Source organism: Cryptotermes secundus, unplaced genomic scaffold (assembly GCF_002891405.2).
Source record: "Cryptotermes secundus unplaced genomic scaffold, Csec_1.0 scaffold22, whole genome shotgun sequence".
Taxonomy (NCBI): domain Eukaryota; kingdom Metazoa; phylum Arthropoda; class Insecta; order Blattodea; family Kalotermitidae; genus Cryptotermes; species Cryptotermes secundus.
Genome location: NW_019742961.1, coordinates 3,952,726 through 3,972,405, shown reverse-complemented (window position 1 = coordinate 3,972,405; position 19,680 = coordinate 3,952,726). Strand labels below are relative to the sequence as shown.

At 40.2% G+C, this 19,680-nt stretch overlaps 1 protein-coding gene across 2 annotated transcripts in view; it reads left to right on the top strand.

Moving 5' to 3' along the window:
* Positions 1-19,680, top strand: part of LOC111873403 (protein expanded) — a 243,917-nt gene that overhangs the window by 34,319 nt on the left and 189,918 nt on the right. Inside the window, exon 1 of one of the 2 annotated variants that reach the window (XM_023868084.2) lies at positions 5,877-6,478. The exons of the other annotated variant lie outside the window; for it this stretch is intronic. The gene's annotated coding sequence lies outside the window, so the exon portion shown is untranslated. Of the gene's footprint in view, positions 1-5,876; positions 6,479-19,680 lie in introns of those variants that run through there. 2 annotated transcript variants of the gene reach the window in all.

The window sequence follows — 19,680 nt, the reverse complement described above, 5'->3', positions numbered from 1 at the left end:
GAGCTATTATTTATCTATCTTCACATTTAGCATACTCGTAAATAACCTATAAGACTAAATGCAACGCTGAAGAGCACTGATTTTCATAAATGCAGTTACCAGAAATTTGTTCACATGGCAAACACAGGATGAAGACCCTCGACAGAGAGTAAACACTTAACCAGAAATTGACTGCACTTTATTGCACTTGCCTAGACTACAGCCTCTTTGGAATCAACTTTTACAGATTTAGTATAATTTACTCTAATGTCTGTTATTTTCTTTCAAACGGATTAAAAATATTAAAGCTGCCTATAATTTTTTAAAATCGTGACATAAGCCTTTACATAATACACACCCCTTGCCAGTTTGGTTGAAATCACACAAAATTGATCCGAAATGGTGTATATTTAGGTAGGATGATTGCATACAAATTATTGTAATTAATGGAAATACTGCGCCTGATAGAAAATTAATACACGACGTCAATTTTGACGATCATTCGGTACTGAACGCACTTTCATAAACATTTACCTACATACTGAAAAATATTCAACAATTTGCAGATATGCAGTGGAGAGAATAATTTTCAGTATGGATATTTAAATGCGACTTTGAAACGTGAAATTCTTCTAAATATTATTCATAAATTCAGTTTATACCTCACAGGAAACATACTGCTTATCGATCACAAAAATCAATCAGTTAATGTTCTTTGGATGAAGAATCACTTTTTATTGTGAAAATTACAAGAATCCATATATGTATTCGGTGGGATACATGCAGAATTTTTAGGAATTATTGGCAAAACCTTATATGAAGGTCATTTCTTTTCTTTTTCTTGTCCATCTGTCCATCTATCTGTCCATTCATCTGCTTCCCTCTCCGTCCATTTGTATGTCTGTGGCCTACTATCAGATACTGTACCGTTGCGCAGATTATGTTGAAAACCATATGGAAGATATATTTTCTAGAATCTGTTGCACATTTCTGACTTTCAGCCATACCAACCCGTGACAAATCCTGGTCTACGTGAGGCTGCAGACTGAATTGTCCACCTAAGGTATTCCATAACCTGCTTCACAAACACTATTTAAATGTGATATGGCAACATACACGAAATTTCTTCTATTAATACCACTTTCAGTCATATTAATACATAATAAAGCCTGGTTTACTTAAGGTCCCGGGTTCGATTCCGGGCGCTAACAGATTTTCTGAGAAGTAGTGTGTCTGGAATGGGGTCCACTCAGCCTCGTGAGGATAACTGATGAGATATTTCAAGGAAATAGCGGCTCCGGTCTAGAAAACCGAGATTAACGGCCGTGGGGATTCGTTGCCTTGACCACGCGACACCCTCTATCCACTAAAGTTGGCACTAACTTCGCCGACAAGCGGCGGTCGTTCGGTCGGTATAGTCGCTTGCGTACTCAAGCCACGGAGTTTATTTGTATACTTAAACCGCTTTCCATATTTTTCTGATATTCAACACAGAAAATCTTTACCAAAAATTATGGGACATTTCCGATCTTCAGCCTATTTATCCAAAACAAAGTCTAGTTTGCTTTAGGCCGTGAATGGAAATTTCCTTAGACCTCAGAATTCTTCCGCATATTTTGTTGAAATTCGTCATGGGAGACTACTACGAATTTGCATTTCATTAATCCAATTTTTAATTAACTTAAATAAACATCCATCAAAACCGTTGGTAATTCGACATACTGTATTCTGTAAGTATGACTTATGTCCTTTTAGATCTCGTTTCAATATTGAAGAAGGTAATCCTACGTATACATAAAACTGTGCTTCAAAGAATTAAACAGAACGAGGTTTTAATATTTTGCTTGTACGGCGTTCTATTAAAAATAAAAATATTGGTGGAATTCTGTCCCTTAAAATTTTGTGTTTCAGGATGTGCTCGCAAACACCAGTTACAGATACAGTCTAGAAAACGTTACTAAATAACTGACTTCATAAAGATGGCCCCTTCTTGAGAAACCCCCAGCCACACAGCTGCTCAAGAGCTTTCCAGTATTTTATGGAATCCGAAGGTTCATTACCGTGTTCACAAGGGCCCTCCACTAATCAATTCAGTCCATACCATCCCATCCTATCTCTCTAACCTCTATTTTAATATTATCCACGCACATACGTCTTGGTCTTCCTAGTGGTCTCTTTCCTTCTGGATTTCCCACCAATATCCTGTACGTATTCCTCCTCTCCCCCATTCGTGCTACATGCCCTGTCCAACTCATCCTTCTTGACTCGATCATTCTAATTATGCTTGGAGAAGCGTACAAGTTATGAAGCTCCTCATTAAGCAGTTTTCGCCAACCTCCTGTCACTTCATCTCTCTTCGGTTCAAATATTCTCCTCAGCACCCTGTTCTCAAACACCCTCAGTCTATGTTCCTCCCTTAATGTCAGAGACCAAGTTTCACAACGATACAGAATCACAGGTAAACTTACAGTTTTGTATATTCTGATTTTTACGTTTTTAGACAGCAGACGAGAAGACAAAAGGTTCTGCAATGAATGACAGCAAACATTACCCGAGTTCAATCTCCTTTTAATTTCCTCCTGCTTCAGGTTTCGATTTGTTATAGTCTTTCCAAAATATCTCAACTGTGCTACATTTTCAAAACATCTGTGATCTATCTTTATGTCATGATTTTGCCCTGCATTCTGGTGACGAGACAGCAAAACAATGTATACTTAGTTTTCTTTGCGTTTACTTCTAGACCAACATCCCTAGGATCGTAAATTAAAGTTCTTGTGTTTTTCTTTATAGGTGACACACGGTAGCGTAGTTGGCTGAGACACTATGCTGCAAGCCGGAAGACTGCGGGTTCGATCCCCGATGAGGTCATTGGATTTTTCAATTGACCCGATCCTTCCAGCTGCGCTATGGTCCTGGGGTTGACTCAGCCACTAACAGAAATGACTACCAGGAATCTTCCTGGGCCAGCACGTAAGGGTGGCAACCTTACCGTCATATGTAAGCCGAATATTAGAAAATGTAAGAGCCTCAACGTCTCACAACCCAATGGACCTCCACAGCCTGTTACAGGGGTAGTTCTTATTTATATTTTCTTAGTGGTATCTATCTTACCTCCCAGTAGATTCATGTCAGCAACATGGACCAGTGGCTGATGTGTGCTATTTAATTTTAGTCCCACCTGGTTTTTTTGGACCTTCCTACTGGTATATTCTAAGCGAAGTTGAAAAGCAGTGACGGTAAAGCATCTCCTTGTTTTAGATCATTTTAATAGGAAAATTCCTGCACCAACCTTTACCTATACGGACTTTACGATACGTTTCATTTAAACACATTTAATCAGCCTAAGATATTTCATGGGTACCCGAAACTCTATAATTCTTCCTTCCTAACTGAATCATGCCGGTCACGGTAGCCGAGCGGTCTAAGGCATGCACTGTCTTCTCTCGCTCGGAAGCCGAGATTGTGGGTTCGAATCCCACTCAGAGCATGGATGTTTGTGTGCGTTTTTCTGTGTTTGTCTACAGGTAGAGACCTTGTGACGAGCTGATCACTCGCCCATGGAGTCCTACCGTATGTGTAAGATCTAGAAAAACCGAAGTAAACGGAGTTCATGGAGGTAGTCCTAGGCCCACTGGGGCTGTAGTGCCAAGGAAAAAAAAAACCTGAATCATAGGCTTTCTTGAAGTCTACATTTGCAGAAAATGCAGGTTCTTACTTTCCACATGGAATCAATATAGGAAATATGATAGTCTCTTCTTGTTCATAGCATGTAAGAAAGGCGATCCATTTTTGTATTTATGATACTCATTTATGTACAATATATAGGCCTGCGTTTAATTGCGGCTTGTACGAGAATTCTTCCAGTTTCATTGCAAAAAAGTGTCAGATGATGAGTGCGTTGCAATGATTTATTTATGATATAATTATTGCATGGCATTCAGACATATCGAATTGACCACACTGCATCTCTCAAATCCTGTCAAGTGAATTTTATTAGGCGACAAACACAAGGGAGCATAACGGGAAAAATCTGATGAAGGTATAGACAGAAGGATGTTTACACAGTTGTACCTCAGGCTTACAACTTCGACTTACGACTACGTTTCCGAAAACGTGTCGTAACTCGAATAATCTAATTCATGACGACATGGAACGCACAAGGTTACCTTTCTGGAGCTCAGTGCTAAAACTATTTTTGTTAATGTTTTAAAATCTAGTACGCTATTATTATATTGCTGTTATTATAAACTCAATAAGGGGACATCAAACAGCATGGTTCTTCTTGTTCTTCTGTTCCTCACACTTGGGGCCTAGAACATCCTCGTGAAAACTTTCGTTTCACTTCAGCCCGTCGTAAGGCCGCTACATAACGCAAACGCAGAATAAACACAGACAGCGGGATTTGAACTCACGGTCCTAGTGTTAGAGCGGGCGAAGACATTTCATGCCTTAGATATCGCGGCCACTGTGATCGACAGCAGGGTGCTGAATATTTAAAATATTATAAATATGTTAATTAGTATGTTATCGCGGATTGTCAAAGAGTTGTGAGTCGGGTCAACACAGCATTACAACATGGCGTAAGTCCCAAATTCGAGAATCGTAAGCCCGAAAATTCGGAACATGTTTCTAGTGGGTGCTGGGAAGTCGAAGGTGTACGTAAGGTACTAAGGTAAACTTATCTCTGTACTTAATCAATTAAGCAGCGGCCTCCGTAGTCTAGAGGTAACGTTCCCACCTCATGACTCGTAGTACGCGGGTTCAAATACCCGGCGGAGGTCGTCGAATTTTTAAGGGCGGAAAAATTCAGGGAACAAGTCCTCCGGGAGGGACTTTAAGCCGCGGGTCCTATGTCGTAGCTTTACGGAACGTAAAAGAACCACATATCTCCAAAGTAGGTCACTGAGCCAAAATTACGGACGTTTCCTGCCCAACAGCAGTCTCTAATACGTCTAGTAGATGGAAGCATTATAGATACCTCTCAGCTAGTAGAGCCGGTCTCGCTGGCTGGGCGGGACTGATGGTAAGAACCAGTACCGGTAGGATATAGAGACTGGTAGAATATCATAGAGGGAAGCACAATAGATCAAATTGGTCGCGGTGCATGGGGAAACCCACCCTCTGAAAATAACTAACTAAATCAATTAAGCACTAGGCCATGAAAACGTATGTGGGAGTGGAGGCATAGCTTCACTGTTCTTGACCTCGGCACTACCTAAGAGGTGAGTCCTCAGCTTCCCGCCCCGGCCTCTTTACCACGGAGTAAAGTGCCCTCGGTACCCAGTGCATAAGTAGCTGGGTGGGCCTCATAGCCGATGTGGACGCTCTAAAGTAGAGGGAAGTCTCTTGTTCCTGCCCAGAATCGAACCCCGGCTTTCCAGCCAGTAGCCCGTCGGTATACCAACTGACCTATCTCGGCTCCCAATTTTTCATAAATAAGTACTGTATTTGAATCTGTGGGTGGCACCAGTTTGAACCCCGAGTTCAGGCACCTGTGTATTATTCTGCTTGCCCTACGTTTAGTTACGGAATCCTTTCTATGTTGTTACTTTGCCTTGCTCTTTGTGTAGAATTACCTTATAAAAACGAGGCCTTCATTCTGTACTAGTTCACATGCTTGCTACTAGGTAGCATTTCGATTTTAGCAGAAGACGTTCAGAAAATTGTGTTGGTGGGAGATTAATTTTTATTTATGGTTTATTTAACGACACGTTCAAAGCGCGAGATTAAAGGAATTCTATTGGTCAGTCCTTTCTGGAATGCAATTCCCCAGTCACTTGGTGGGGAGCGGAGATGGCAGCGAACATTATCCTTCAGCCTTTTTTTTTATCAGACAGAGAGACCTGCAAGAGAGGCTAACTCTGCCTGTGTTGGTTTTCACCCACAGTTGACTCTGCTTGTGCTTGTGGAATGTTGGTAGCCTCGTGTTGAGGATTGTGCTGCTTGCCCTCCCTGCTTGCTGGTTGTATTTTATTAAATAGCGTAGTTACCACACGGTGGCTTGCTACACTCAGTCGTGTCTAGTCTGTATTTGCCGGTCGCGTTTGTAGTACCAACATTGTCATGTGTGGAGGTTGTGACCTAGTACTACACCGAAGTGTACGTTTGAATTCAGTGCTTTAAAACCATTGCTGACGTCTTCAGGGTGGATATTACATTCCTGTCCCTTTCGTGATGTGTGTATGACAAAGCAAAGGATTAACGTAATATGAAAATCAAGTTAGTGTAACACATGCCGGACATACTGAAGATTATATATAACCTGCAATGAGTGTTACAAATAATGACGCATGAAGACAGTGTGGTGTTCTGTGGTGGAATAAAGATATAGTGGCGATTTTTCCCTCTTCCAAGATTCTGTGTTTATTGGAAGATAATTTAATGTTCTAGTAAGTGCATTATTGGAATACTTTTCAGTCATTTACAAAGTGACAACAATGTTTTTCCATAGAAGAATGTATGTCGAATATCAGCCGAGCGTCTCGAATTGGAATAACAGGTAATTTGTCATATTCTTTTACTAACTATCTTGAGTTTGAGATTTGTATTATTACGTAGATTCTGATGTGTAGGGTTGTATGTATAATGTTTATGTTACATACTCGATAAAGTAAGTTACATATATCTATTTTTATTATTGCAAATAATAATTGGACACTCGTTATTTTGACCATTTGGCAAGAAAGATGGTGTTATCAGTATTCCGTGATGAAACTTATACACGTTTGAGACTGAATAGGATTTCTGTGTTGTTTTAATTACTAATACCACTGGACCCATAAAGTGCGAAGTTTTTTCGAATAAAAGTAAATTATTCAAAAATATTCTATTTTACGGATTATGAGTCGTCTTTTCAGATCGATTGATTTTTCAAATGAAGGTGATTTTATAAAAATGTATTATTTCTACATTTGTATTAATGTAATCTTTGGTATAGTAGTTGACTGTATTACTTAATATACAGCACTGGAACGTGCTGCAAAATATGTATTTAAACTAAGTGACTGGTCAGTAATTGGTATTCAGCTTAGTTTCTTTGTTCAAGCTAAATATAAATGAAATATGGTATAATAAAAATATATTTATATTTACATATTTTACTATAAAGCATCATAAAAATATAGGGCATTCAGTACTAGACTTTGATACATTAATTAAAATAACAGTAATAATTTATTAAATGTAAACTGTACTACGAGAGTGGACTTATGTGATTTCAGGTGTATTACAAATCATGTTAATTTTGAGCACCGAAAGCTTATTGTGACTGTGCCCGCGTTTCATATTTCAAAAATATACTTTTTTGTCATCATCAGTCATCTTAATTGTCCATCTCCTCCGCTTTTCTAATTTGAATGGTAGATATCGAAAGCTCAATAATAAGCTGTATTAACTCTTTAAAGACCGAATTTCTTTCAAACTAAATATATAAATGCAGTCCGTACCTCACAGGAAACACATTGTGTCTCCGCTACAAAGCCCAACCGGTTAGTACTGTTTTGGGAAATATCCGATGCTTATTGTGAGAACCATATGAAACACACAAATACACTGTGTGTGCAGAATGCAGAATTCTAGTATGTTAAATCAAGTCGTGCATATAGTAACCATTAGGCTTTAAAAGGGTAATAGCAGTTGTTACTGGATGATTCTGAAGGTTATGGGCGTTTATCTAAAGTAAACTTGTAAATCAGCATTCATTTCTACACGACTGAATTTTCAGCAGGTTTTGTTCTGCGTAAGCTTTATATCTAAGCTATTTTAAGAAATCTGGGCCGTTAATTTAGATTTACATGTCATATTTCTTGACCACTAAATGTGGAAAATTAAAAAGAAAACACATACAACGAATATTTATATACATATAAAATTAAACTTTTTAACAACGTGAAATTTATATGACCTTTATGCATCATATCGACCGTAAAATACCACTGAATGCCTGCTCTGTACCATAACCTTCACTGACATGGATTTCTTTCACAGTAATGTTGGCCACAGGAATTTGGCCTTGGTTCTGAGTTACCTGTACGAAGCGACTCCCATAGCAGTAAAAACTGTATCTCATGCTACTGACAGAAAAGTTAAATACGGCACTTTGTTTTTCATATCATCTGCTAATATGCCAGCTGTATGGACACATACATTCCTGAGACTAGTAGGACTGTAGTATTTTACTTTGTATTGTATAGAACCAGATGTTTCGAAAATGTGGCACAGTTCAGATATTGGGGAACGACGATAACAAATCAAAACCTGATGCGGGGGGAAATTAAGAGGAGACTGAACTCGGGTAATGCTTACTACCATTCAGCCCAGAACCTTTTGTCTTCTCGTCTGCTGTTCAAAAACATAAAAATTAGAATATACAAAACTATAATTTTGCCTGTGGTTATGTATAAGTGTGAAACTTGGTCTCTGACATTAAGGGAGGAACATAGACTGAGAGTGTTTGAGAACAGGGTGTTGAGGAGAATATTTGAACCGAAGAGAGATGAAGTGACAGGAGGTTGGAGAAAACTGCATAATGAGGAGCTTCATAACTTGTACTCTTCTCCAAGTATAATTAGAATGATCAAGTCAAGGAGGATGAGGTGGGCAGGGCATGTAGCACGAATGAGGGAGAGGAGGAATGCGTATAAGATTTTTGGTGGGAAAGCCATAAAGACTACTGGGAAGACTAAGGCGTTGGTGCGTGGACAATATTAAAATGGATCTTGGAGAGATAGGATGGGATGGTATGGATTAGACTGATCTGGCTCAGGATAGAGACCAGTGGAAGGCTCTTGTGAATACGGCAATGAACCTTCGGGTTCCATAAAATGCTGGGAAATTCTTGAGTAGCTGCAGAATTGACGGCTCCTCCAGAAGGGATCAGCTCCATGAGTAAGTAAGTAAGTATTGTATAGAACAAGACCCCTGAGATCACTCATACCAAGAAGCCTGTAAAGAGAAAGTTTGTTATTACAGACGTTTTAGGGGTATAGGTATGCTTGTGAATTTCTTATCAATCTCAGAGAAGGGCGAAGGAACCATTTTATAGTTCATTGAAAGACGCTGTGACCAAATCAGTCTGATTACTGACAAATGACTGGATAGTGAATAATGAACTTGAAACGGACTAGAAAGAAATGATCGTGGCCTGACTTAAGGTACTATCTCGGTATTTGCCAGAGGGCCTGAGAAAAAAATACGAAGACCTCCGTTAGGTTAATTGGTGGCCCAGCCGAGATTCGAACCGGGCACCAACCAAATATGGCAAAAGCCTTGTCTCTTCGGACATTTTTCGCTCCTGAGTAGGTATATTGAATCTATGAATGTTCAGCGACTGTGTGCTGTTATGTACTATGGCATTGTGAATTTTTCGTGAAAACCAGTTGAAACAAAAATAGTAAATAACGCAAATATTTGTATTGCTGAAATTATTAAGAAGTCTGTATAACTGCAGAAGAAAGTGAGAAGTCCTACTATACTCTTTACATTGCTGAAGTAAGCTCTAATAATTTAATTTTTCTGTTGATTCGCGAGTCAGGGTTGATAAACGAAACCACTCTGGCAGAGAATTGTAGACGTTTTGCTCAGTTCTTAGAAAAATACTAGTATTTATGCAAGTTGTCTCCCATCCTAGGGAAGAATACATAGAAACAGTGTCCTTGAAAACAGCCCAGGAGAATGTTTGGGACATGGGAGAGAAAGTAACATGGAGGACGGATAGGGTAATGAACAGTTTCATAATTGGTACTTCTTACCAAACATTATTAGGGTGATCAAATCAAGGAGGATTGGATGGATAGTTCATGTAGCACGCACGAAGGACACGATGGGTGCGTACTCGATTCAGGAGGCTCAAGATAGGATCCAGGGCAGGTTGTTATGAACACGGCAGTGAACCGTCGAATCAAAAAATAAATCGTATTTATTGAACAGCTAAGTGACTGTTAGCTGCTCCATGGAGTTGCTTCGGAAGGAAGTGGTAAGACTTGTTAATGGGTCTGTAGGATTTCGAGATCAGAATTTCATACTGGAACAGAATGGCATAGATTAAGAGAGTAGGCGTTAAATGGCATTTTTGTCTCTTATCTACAGTTTAGACCTCCAGTAGTTCAGCGTCTGGAGTCTTTGTCATGATGTATTTGCAGGCTCGACGAATTCCACTTTAAATAGGTTTCCCTTCTATATACAGTATCATCATAATAGTCTCATCATGACCCTAACCTTTGTCCAGTTCTTTTAGCAGAGGGCTCCTGAGGAAAACCTTTCACTCACTTATGGAGCTGAGCCCTTCTTGAGAAGGTGCCAATTGTGCAGCTATCCAAGAACTTTCCAGCTTTTAAGGAACCTGGAGGTTCATTACCGTGTTCACAAGAGCCCTCCAGCAGTCTCTATCCTGAAACAGATCAATCCAATCCATACCATCCTATCCTGTCTCTCTGAGATTCATTTTAATATTGTCCCCCCACCTAGCCTTGGTCTTCCCAGTGGTCTCCTTCCTTCCGGGTTTCCCACAAATATCCTGTATGCATTTCTTCTCTCGCCCATTCGTGCAACATGCCCTGTCCATCTCATCCTCCTTGACTTGATCATTCTAATTATATGTACTTGGAGAAGAGTACAAGATATGAAGCTCCTCATTGTGTACATTTTTCCAACCTCCTGTTACTTCATCTCTCTTCGGGAGGAAAATCTTCACATGTCTTTATCCAGTCTCAGAGTTTCCGCAGGATATTCAGCTTTTTTTTTCGTTCATGATCGGCTATTTCATTCCCTTCAATCGCCCTGTTTCCGGCACCCAAATTAATTATATCATGTGTTCAGTTTTGCTGTGGTTTTATGGGAGTCCCAGGCTAACGTAGAGTTGATCGGTTTTTGTCAGATATTTAACAGCAGCTCGGCTATATGATAGACTGGAGTTATGCCAAAGGGGCCTCCACATATCCAAGGGGATTTCATAACACTTCAAGAGACATCAGGCTGGAGAACCATTGACCAACGGTACTCAAACACTCCTCGGAAACAAAACACAGCATTTGCCTCTGCATATGTATCCAGGCCCACCGACCCCGCATAATCAGGGAAATAATCGAAATAACAAAACACACCCATAATTTTAACTGTGAAGACGGACATAGATTACGTAAAGGATGTCTTCGCCTGTCCCCCCTCCCCAAACCATCACACTGAACCACCTCCATCGAGCAAGCACTGAACCCCCATTTACTGTCTACTTTGGGTAGGATGAGGAGGAGGAGGAGGAAGAAGAAGAAGAAGAAGAAGAGGAAGAAGAAGAAGAAGAAGAAAAGATAGTGTTGTTGATGATGACATCCTCCATGACGACGACGACGACGACGACGACGACGACGATGATGATGATGATGATGATGATGTAGGAAAAAGAGAGAGGAAACAGATCTTCCTTCACCGCTTGCTCTGAACACCGAGTCGCCGAAATGTTTCTCCCCAACTCTTTTCTGGACCACCTGGTTGCCAGAACATTTTTCACCACTCCTTTTCACTAACTGCGTGCATGGTCGCTCCCTATTGGTTAGCATCCCGCGTTTCTGTTTATCCAATCACGGCTTCACCTCCGACACACTGTCTAATGCGAGAGCTATATAAAGAGAAGCCAAAACCCCACCCAAAGTCATTAACCTTGAAGATGAAAACTGCAAGATTTGCCGAAACGCTGGGACCTTGCATAATTCCGTAAGCCGAAGGCACACTTTGGAATATGTGTTTCTATTTTCATATCCCTTGTACTTGTGCATCTACTTCAAGTAGGCACCCAGCGTGTGCAAGACATTGGGAGTTATTTCTCATACACTCTTGATAGAAGTTCAGTAATTTACATGTACTTAAACGTTTATTTGTACGAGTGTATTAACTTATATAAAAATCGTTCCAGCTTTTAATTTATGTAACTTGTATTTTGTGTTTCAGCCCCTAGAGAAAAAATTGTCCTCTTATGAAATATGGCCAGTGTAGTTTTATTTCGGACTATAAGTTCTACAAAATAGCAAGGAATCCTGAGGAAGGCCAGGGCTCACAAAGGGTCTGTCGTAGCGAAGTTGAATCGAAATCTGCTCAAACCGTCTCCGTTTCTGAGAATAATAGTTTGTGATTAAATAGCCGCGGGTCATATTTTTTCGAATTCCATTGAGTTTAGACCGTTTTTGCCTGAAGAATGGGTCTGCTGCATCTGTAGATGTATCAGCTTTAATCAAAATTGGCCAAGCCGTTTTCGAGAAAATGATATGTGACGTTTGGGCCACTAGAGTGCATATTGATTTTTGCTGAAAGTACCACGTACTTTTATTTAGGGAGATGTTCTCCACACATAACTGAAATTTAAGCAGAATCGGAATAGTTTTCAAGAAAATTGCCGTTTGTGTTTGGGAGCCGCTGTGAAGAGCCTCTATTTTGGAAACAGAATGCTCTTGCTCACTGGGAACTGACCTGTGGTGAATAAATTCTTGAATACTGAACAAGAATAAAATCTGTCTTACCGTTCAGGCGGTAGCGAGGCACGCGTATATATAGGCATAAAGAGTAGTGACATGCTAGAAGCCCTTTTTGTTATTCGAGGATGCTGAAAATGTGTAAATCCATCAATATCTCATAATATATTTTTCACAATAACAATACTTTCTATGTGCGTGAGGAAGTAAAAAGTAATACAGTGTCCTCTCCGCGTCAGTTGCAACGAGTTCTCGGGAACGCCAATGGAGACGCTGTTTGGCCTGCCAGTGGCAATAGGCATGCACATTACCGGTATTCCATAAATTTCATATTATGTTCTTAAATTTCCTATTATGTTCTGTTTTACTTACTAGCTTGCATGGTTCAGTCAGTTCAGTGATTCAGTATTGAGGGTGTGGGTTTACCCACGCACCGCGACTTCTTGATAGTCTATTGTACGTCCCCCTTTTAATTTCTACAGTCCCCATCCCCTACCGGTACTGGTGCTCGCTATTAGCCCCTTTCTACCAACAAGGTTTCTACCCTCTACTTGGCAGTGGTATCTAATAGTTAGTCCCTTTCTGTCAGCGAGGTCGTCCCTCCTCTGGCAGGGGTTCCTAGTCCCTTTCTGCCAGCAAGGTTTCTACCCTCTACTTGGTGGTGGTATCTAATACTTTAGTCCCTTTCTGTCAGAGAGGTCGTCCCTCCTCTGGCAGTGGTACCTGATACTTCCCCATCTACCGGAGGCATTGGAAACTACTTTGGGCGGGAAATGTTGGGCCTAATTTAGCTCAGCGGTCTCTTAGAGACATGAGGTTCTTTTACGTGCCGTAAATCTACGACACGGGACACACGGCTTAAAGTCCCTCCCGGAGGACTTGTTCCCTGAATTTTTCCGCCCTTAAAAATTCCACGACCTCCGCCGGGTTTTTCAACCCGCGTACCTTGAGTCATGAGGTGGGAACGTTAGCTTGCATGGTTACTGCTAGGAGTAGTTACGACGGTGTAAAAACCCTTTTCTCAGTGACGAAAAAGGTGGGATAAGTATCGAGCTTTGGCTGCTGCTAACTAGCTGGATATAAATGCAGGAGAGAGACGATGTCAGCAGAATGTCTGAATTGTTTTCAGAGGTAATTCGAAAGTAATTCCATATTCATGCTGCCGTTCAAGTTTGTGTAACAGCCAATTCGTTTCTGAACCTCAACACTGAAAAGTATTTGTAGTGCTGTTTATGTTATTATGAATTAAATTCTCAGGTGTCTTTGAATTTATTCCGCTGTGTATCAAGGTTCGACGAGATAAAACAATTGAATGCTTGTTTAGGCGGTCAGTTGAACAACTGAATGATTGCTGATACGGACAAAGAGAAAGTTAGAAGAAACTTTACATTCATAACATTTTATTTACGCACACTCAAAGCTGCGCCGTGTCACGTGACTTCTGTGTTGTGATATAATGTTACATAACATAGTACCCAACGCACCTGCTGAGAAGAAAATTAAGGAATCTGATGTCCGTTGTTGCAACTCCTTATTGGGCGGTTACTTTTTGTTTACTAAGGGAGTGAATGGTTACTTTGGCTGGAGGGCTATATCGTCAGCTTAGATAAGCTTTATGGGTCTGTGTAGATCTATCGGTGTAAAATTGTAGGTTTCCAATTTATATTTCCCGTTTATACACAGACGAAGGTAAGGGTATGTAATATGAGCTGAAAGAAAAAGCTTAAATTCAACAAAACAAAATATACCAGCCCCAAAATATGTCCTTGACATTATTTTAATATTATGATTAATTAAGGCCTATGTTATTTTTGCAATAAAAGTGTACATAGAGAATACATACGCCTGTTCTTTGCTGCAGTCTTAGTTTGAATTTGAAAATGTCGGGCCGGGTCCCTGTATGATGCAACCTGATAATCACATAAAACAGACACATATCCGAAAGGTCTCTAGACATTGCTCATTGCTTGATGTGTTGATTCATAGTTATTTAGTTGATTATTAATCGATTTTTTAATCCATAAGTTATAAAAGTAAACTCTGTGGCATGTAGTCCGCAAGCGAACTATACCGACCGAGCGACCACCGCTTGTCGGCGAAGTTAGTGCCAACTTTTGCGGATAGAGGGGTGTTACGTGGTCAGCGCAACGAATGCACACGGCCATTAATCTCGGTTTTCTAGACCGAAGCTGCTACTTTTCCATTTTCTTCTTTTTCTTCAGTGTTACGGATCAGGTTTTCGGGCAATTTCCTATTCAGAATTAGCTTCTGGAAGTGCGAATAGGTTAAGCAGATGTAGGATTGCTTGGACTGGAGACAGCCCACCACAAGGCCTCTACCTCCACGGATCCCAGCATTATAGATATTAAGCGCCTTGATCTGCCCCGCGTCCTTATTTTAACAGTCGATATACAGTATTAATTTTACTTAGGCTTGACAGTTTTACATTCTTAATTTATATTTACAAGGTGGAGGCAGCCGTTGGCAGATTGAATGGTATCCCCCGCCCCCGTAATGATTTGCATATCAGATGTCTGCCTGTGATGCATTATTGTGTACCAGTAGTAGAGCTGGAGATAGCACTTGAGAGCATAAGTCATTTAAAGCATTTTTTTCCTTGGCACTACAGCCCCAGTGGGCCTAGGCCTACCTCCATGAACTCCATTCACTTCGGTTTTTCTAGGTCTTACACATTCGGTAGGACTCCTTGGGCGCGTGATCAGCTCGTCGCAAGGCCTCTACCTATAGACAAACACAGAAAAATGCAAACAAACATCCATGCCCTGAGTGGGATTCGAACCCACGATCCCGGCTTCCGAGCGAGCGAAGATAGTGCATGCCTTAGACCGCTCGGCTACCGTGACCGGCAGTTTAAAGCATAGTCCATATTAATAGTCATAAAATGGTTTAATTTTAATATTCAACTTTAGCTAACTTGAAGAAAAGAGATCAGTTGTATGACCTAGACGTAGGCTGGAAGATAATAATAAACTGGATCCGAAAGAAATACGGTATGAAAATGTGCCTTGGATTCATGTGGCTCAGGACAAGGAGGGGCCATTGGGGGTTCTCTTGGGAACACGTTGCTGAACCCTCGGTTTCATAAAGGGCCGAGAATTCATTGATCAGCTGAACATGTGTTATGGTTTCAAGAGTAACTGTTTCCCCGGAATAACAGGTAGTTGTAAAATTGTAGTTGTTTTCCTAGGAGCACATTCTCAGACTTCGAGGCTGTGTTGTTTGCTGTATGAAAGCACTGGAATGGGAAAGACTGCTGGAACAGAAGGTGAGGAGAAGGGAGAATCATCTGTTTAAAGTCAGTATTCAGATGTAAATCTATTTTGCAGTGGATAATCGATACGAGTAAATGCTGAACCAAACAACTGACGAGTTGGCGATGAAAGTTGGTTTGTTGAACGAGGTTATTGCTACTGCTGCATTCCAGAGTGAGTTCTAGAAATGCTGTCAAGGTTTCTAAAAGTGGAACAGTAGTTTACAAGGGTTATGTGTCCGCATAATATAACAAAACGCGTGGCAAGTGTTTACCGCGGTGTTAGTTAATTCTGATTTTAATGCATTTCGGTACAGGGGATTGGTCAGTTTCGTAACAGTAGGTATGGGACTTAACCCTCTAAAACCCAGTGGTTCTGTATATACCACCTGCTTCAATACACTAAAAATATGCATTCTGCTCACAGTTGTATTTATGTATTTCTCACGGTAAAAAAAGTAAAGGTATTCCTGTAACAGGCCGTGGAGGCCCATAAGGTTGTGAGACGTCGAGGCTCCCACATTTTCTAGACAATCAGCTCACATATGGCGGTAAGGTTGTCAGCCTTACGCGCCGGCCGCCCTTTACCCCCAGGAAGATTCGTGGTACTGACTGCTCTGTTAGAGGCTGAGTCGACTCCAGAGCCATAGTGCAGCTGAAAGGATTTGATCAATTTAAATATCAAATGACCTCACCGGGAATCGAACCCGCATACTTCGGCTTTGTAGCATAGTGTTTCAACTAAGTATGCTACCATGTCCCTCATATTTCTTAAGGTTCTCAGCGTAAACAGCGATTGTTCCCTAATATCACTAATCTGTTGGTATTTGTAAAGGAGACGCAGCGTGTTTCCTGAATTTTTGTGTATCATTTAGATGAAATCCAGTCTTTGAAGTAGCAAATTTGTTGCCTATGACAGACTTCTGAATTCCTCGTCCAAGACATACACCACTTTACTGACATATTGTAAGATCCGTAGAGCTGAAGCTGAAAACTTAAGTTTTAGCGGCAATAGAACATCATATCTTGATACTATTTTGGTTAAAATCTAGCAAGACGGTTGTATTTTTAGTTTGTCATCTAAAAAGCTATAAGAATTTCTGCTTTTAACTATAACATAATTTTCATCTTCCGAGGGAGTATTTTTTAAGGTGCAAATGAATCTAGTGACAAACAATCGCAACTTCAGTGGGATACTGTACCTCATTTAACAAAAGGATTATTGTTTCATGTGGGGATGGAACCTTTGTAACTGTAGTTTGTTAAGACGAGCACTTATCTCTTTAACTGCACATATGATTGATTCCGACTGGCATTTTCCTTGTTGATACACAAGGATGGACCCTTGAAAGTAAATAGATAATCAAGTAAATAAGTAAACAAACCAACAGTAAACAAACGAACGAATGAATAACTAAATGTGAATTAATTAAATAATTTTCCTGGGGAGTGAAGCGCGGCCGGCGCGTAAGGCTGACAACCTTACCGCCATCTTTGAGCCGATTGTCAATGTAATGTGGGACCCTTAACGTCTCACAACCCTATGGGCCTTCACGGCCTGTTACAGGGATAGCTTTACTTTTTTTACTTTACGTATGTCTGATCAGCATAACCCAAATAATTAATTTTATAATGGAGAGCTTTGTTATTTTACAGTTTTGGAATATAAAATGTACCTAATAATCAGGGCAAAGAATCCCGGTGTACTGACATTTTTATAATGGTAAATTAAGTATTTTTTGAAGTAAATACATTTTACGAAATATATGAGTTGTATAAAACTTATTTTAAATCGACTTTATAATTCCTGAATTGAACCCAGAATTCTATGAAAAATTTCCACAATTGTTATTATAGTCAACCCTCTGATGCATCAGGTTCTTAGTTATGGAATATAATTATCAGCGAGATCTTTGCCATGTCAGATTTATTTATAACATTCCAAAAAACTTATAGGGGATATGAAACCCGCGAGTTCCTGATATACTAATGTTATATTGGTGTTAATTATGTAAAGCAATTTTCGGAAACCTCCAGCACATAGGTCGGTTGCATAGTTTTTTTATGACCATTGTTTGTAATATCAAGGTCTCTGAGACAGGTTGTTGATCCCAAAATTGCTAAGATTTAATGGAACAGACATAATACTTTCGGTTCGTCTTTGGTGTAGTAACAATGTTATTATGTGTGAGTAACAAATTCTGTTCTGCCTTCCGAATCTTGCATTCTGATGAATCATATTGACTCAACGTTTGTTTAGGTGTTATTCATTAACCTTTAATTGGTTACTTACTAGACTGTGAATGCAGTCCATTGTTTCATGAAGCAGCACTTTATAGTAAGGAGCTTCATGTTTTTTTTCCTACAAAACCGATTTACCCAGACGTGAATACTTATCTTGAATTTGTAGTATAATAAACGTAGAAGTCGACAACATTTTATTTTTGTTTATAGAGTATTTTACATTGGAAAATGCAGTCTTCGTGCCATAAAAATTAACGTAGTTTGGTTTGAATGGAATGCACATGGGAGCAACATGTATACTTAAACAAAACATCTCCCATATGTTTTTCGCCGTAACAAAAACTACAGTACATTCACAGAAAAGTAAATGTGGAGGAGATTGATATCTTCCAGCGCGGGCTGTGATTCGTTTCAGAATCTCTTGTCGTCGTGTCTTTTTTTCTAGAATGTAAATGAGATTTTAGGTTCTCATGGCACTGATTATTTTTATTTACGATTTTCTGAGACGTGAATTATGAGGGATTTGTACCAACGTTTCGGAGGAGTATGCTGCCACCATCTTTTAGGGTACACTACAGGTTCTTCCAAAACATCGGTAGGTTTCTACCAAACTGTGCTGCATCACATCCAAAAATATCGCAATATCCAAGACGTAGAGTTAAAAATATGAAAAACTAACATTTTCATTTTTGTTTTGTGTACAAGATCGGCGTAGATTCAGAGTTTGGGAATACGGCGCAGAAGACAATGTTTAGACCTAAGAGAGCGGAAGTAACAGAAGGCTAAGGCCCCGCCATAGCTCAAGCCGTTAGTCGCTGGCTTCCCACCACGGCGGCCCGGGTTCGATCCCGGGTCTGGTCAAGTGGGATTTGTGGTGGAGAAAGTGGCGCTGGGTCCGGTTTTCTCCGAGTACTTCCGTTTCCCCTGCCAATCTTCATTCCACCAATTGCTCCACAATCACCCTCACCTATCATCTGGGGCTGGTACAATAGGCCAGAAGTGGCCGCAGTACAAGGGTCTTAGTCCCACCCCACTAGCAATAATAATAAAAAAAAAAGAAAACAAGGCTATAAACAAATTTCACAGAGAGGAGCGTCATAATTTGTTATCGTGGATGATGAGATGGACAAGGCATGAAGCACGCATTACAGCACTAAGAAATGCATAAATAATTGTAGTTGGAGAACCAGAAACGAAGATCCAGGCATAGATGAGATGACGATATTAAAATGAACCTTAAAAATTGGGTGTGAAGAAAGAATCAACTAAATTTATCTTCTCCACGAATAGGAACAGTGTTGGGCTGATGTGACACAATTAATGAACCTTCGATTTCCGTAAAATGCTACAGATTTCTTGAGTAACTGGCGACAGTAACTTTATTCATGTATTCAGGCATGTAGATTTATCTTTTTCACACGAACTTCACTTTTTTGATTGAGAATAATAACGCCCGATGTGGAGGTAGGTAAGTTGGCTTATGTATAAGACTTATAGTATGCACAGTCTGTATAGTGACTAAGCTACGGGTTGGACGACTAGGGAACGGGGCTCAATTTCGGGGACAGGCAGAAAATTTTCTGTTCTTTACCAGGTCGGCTCTGGGGCCCACTCAGTGGAGCCTATGGGACTCTTTCGGCGGAGTTAAGCTGACGACTCATCTTTATCTAGTAATGCCAATGCTGAGAGTGCGTGGAACTGTATTTCTGCTCCTCCATACGCCTCCATAGC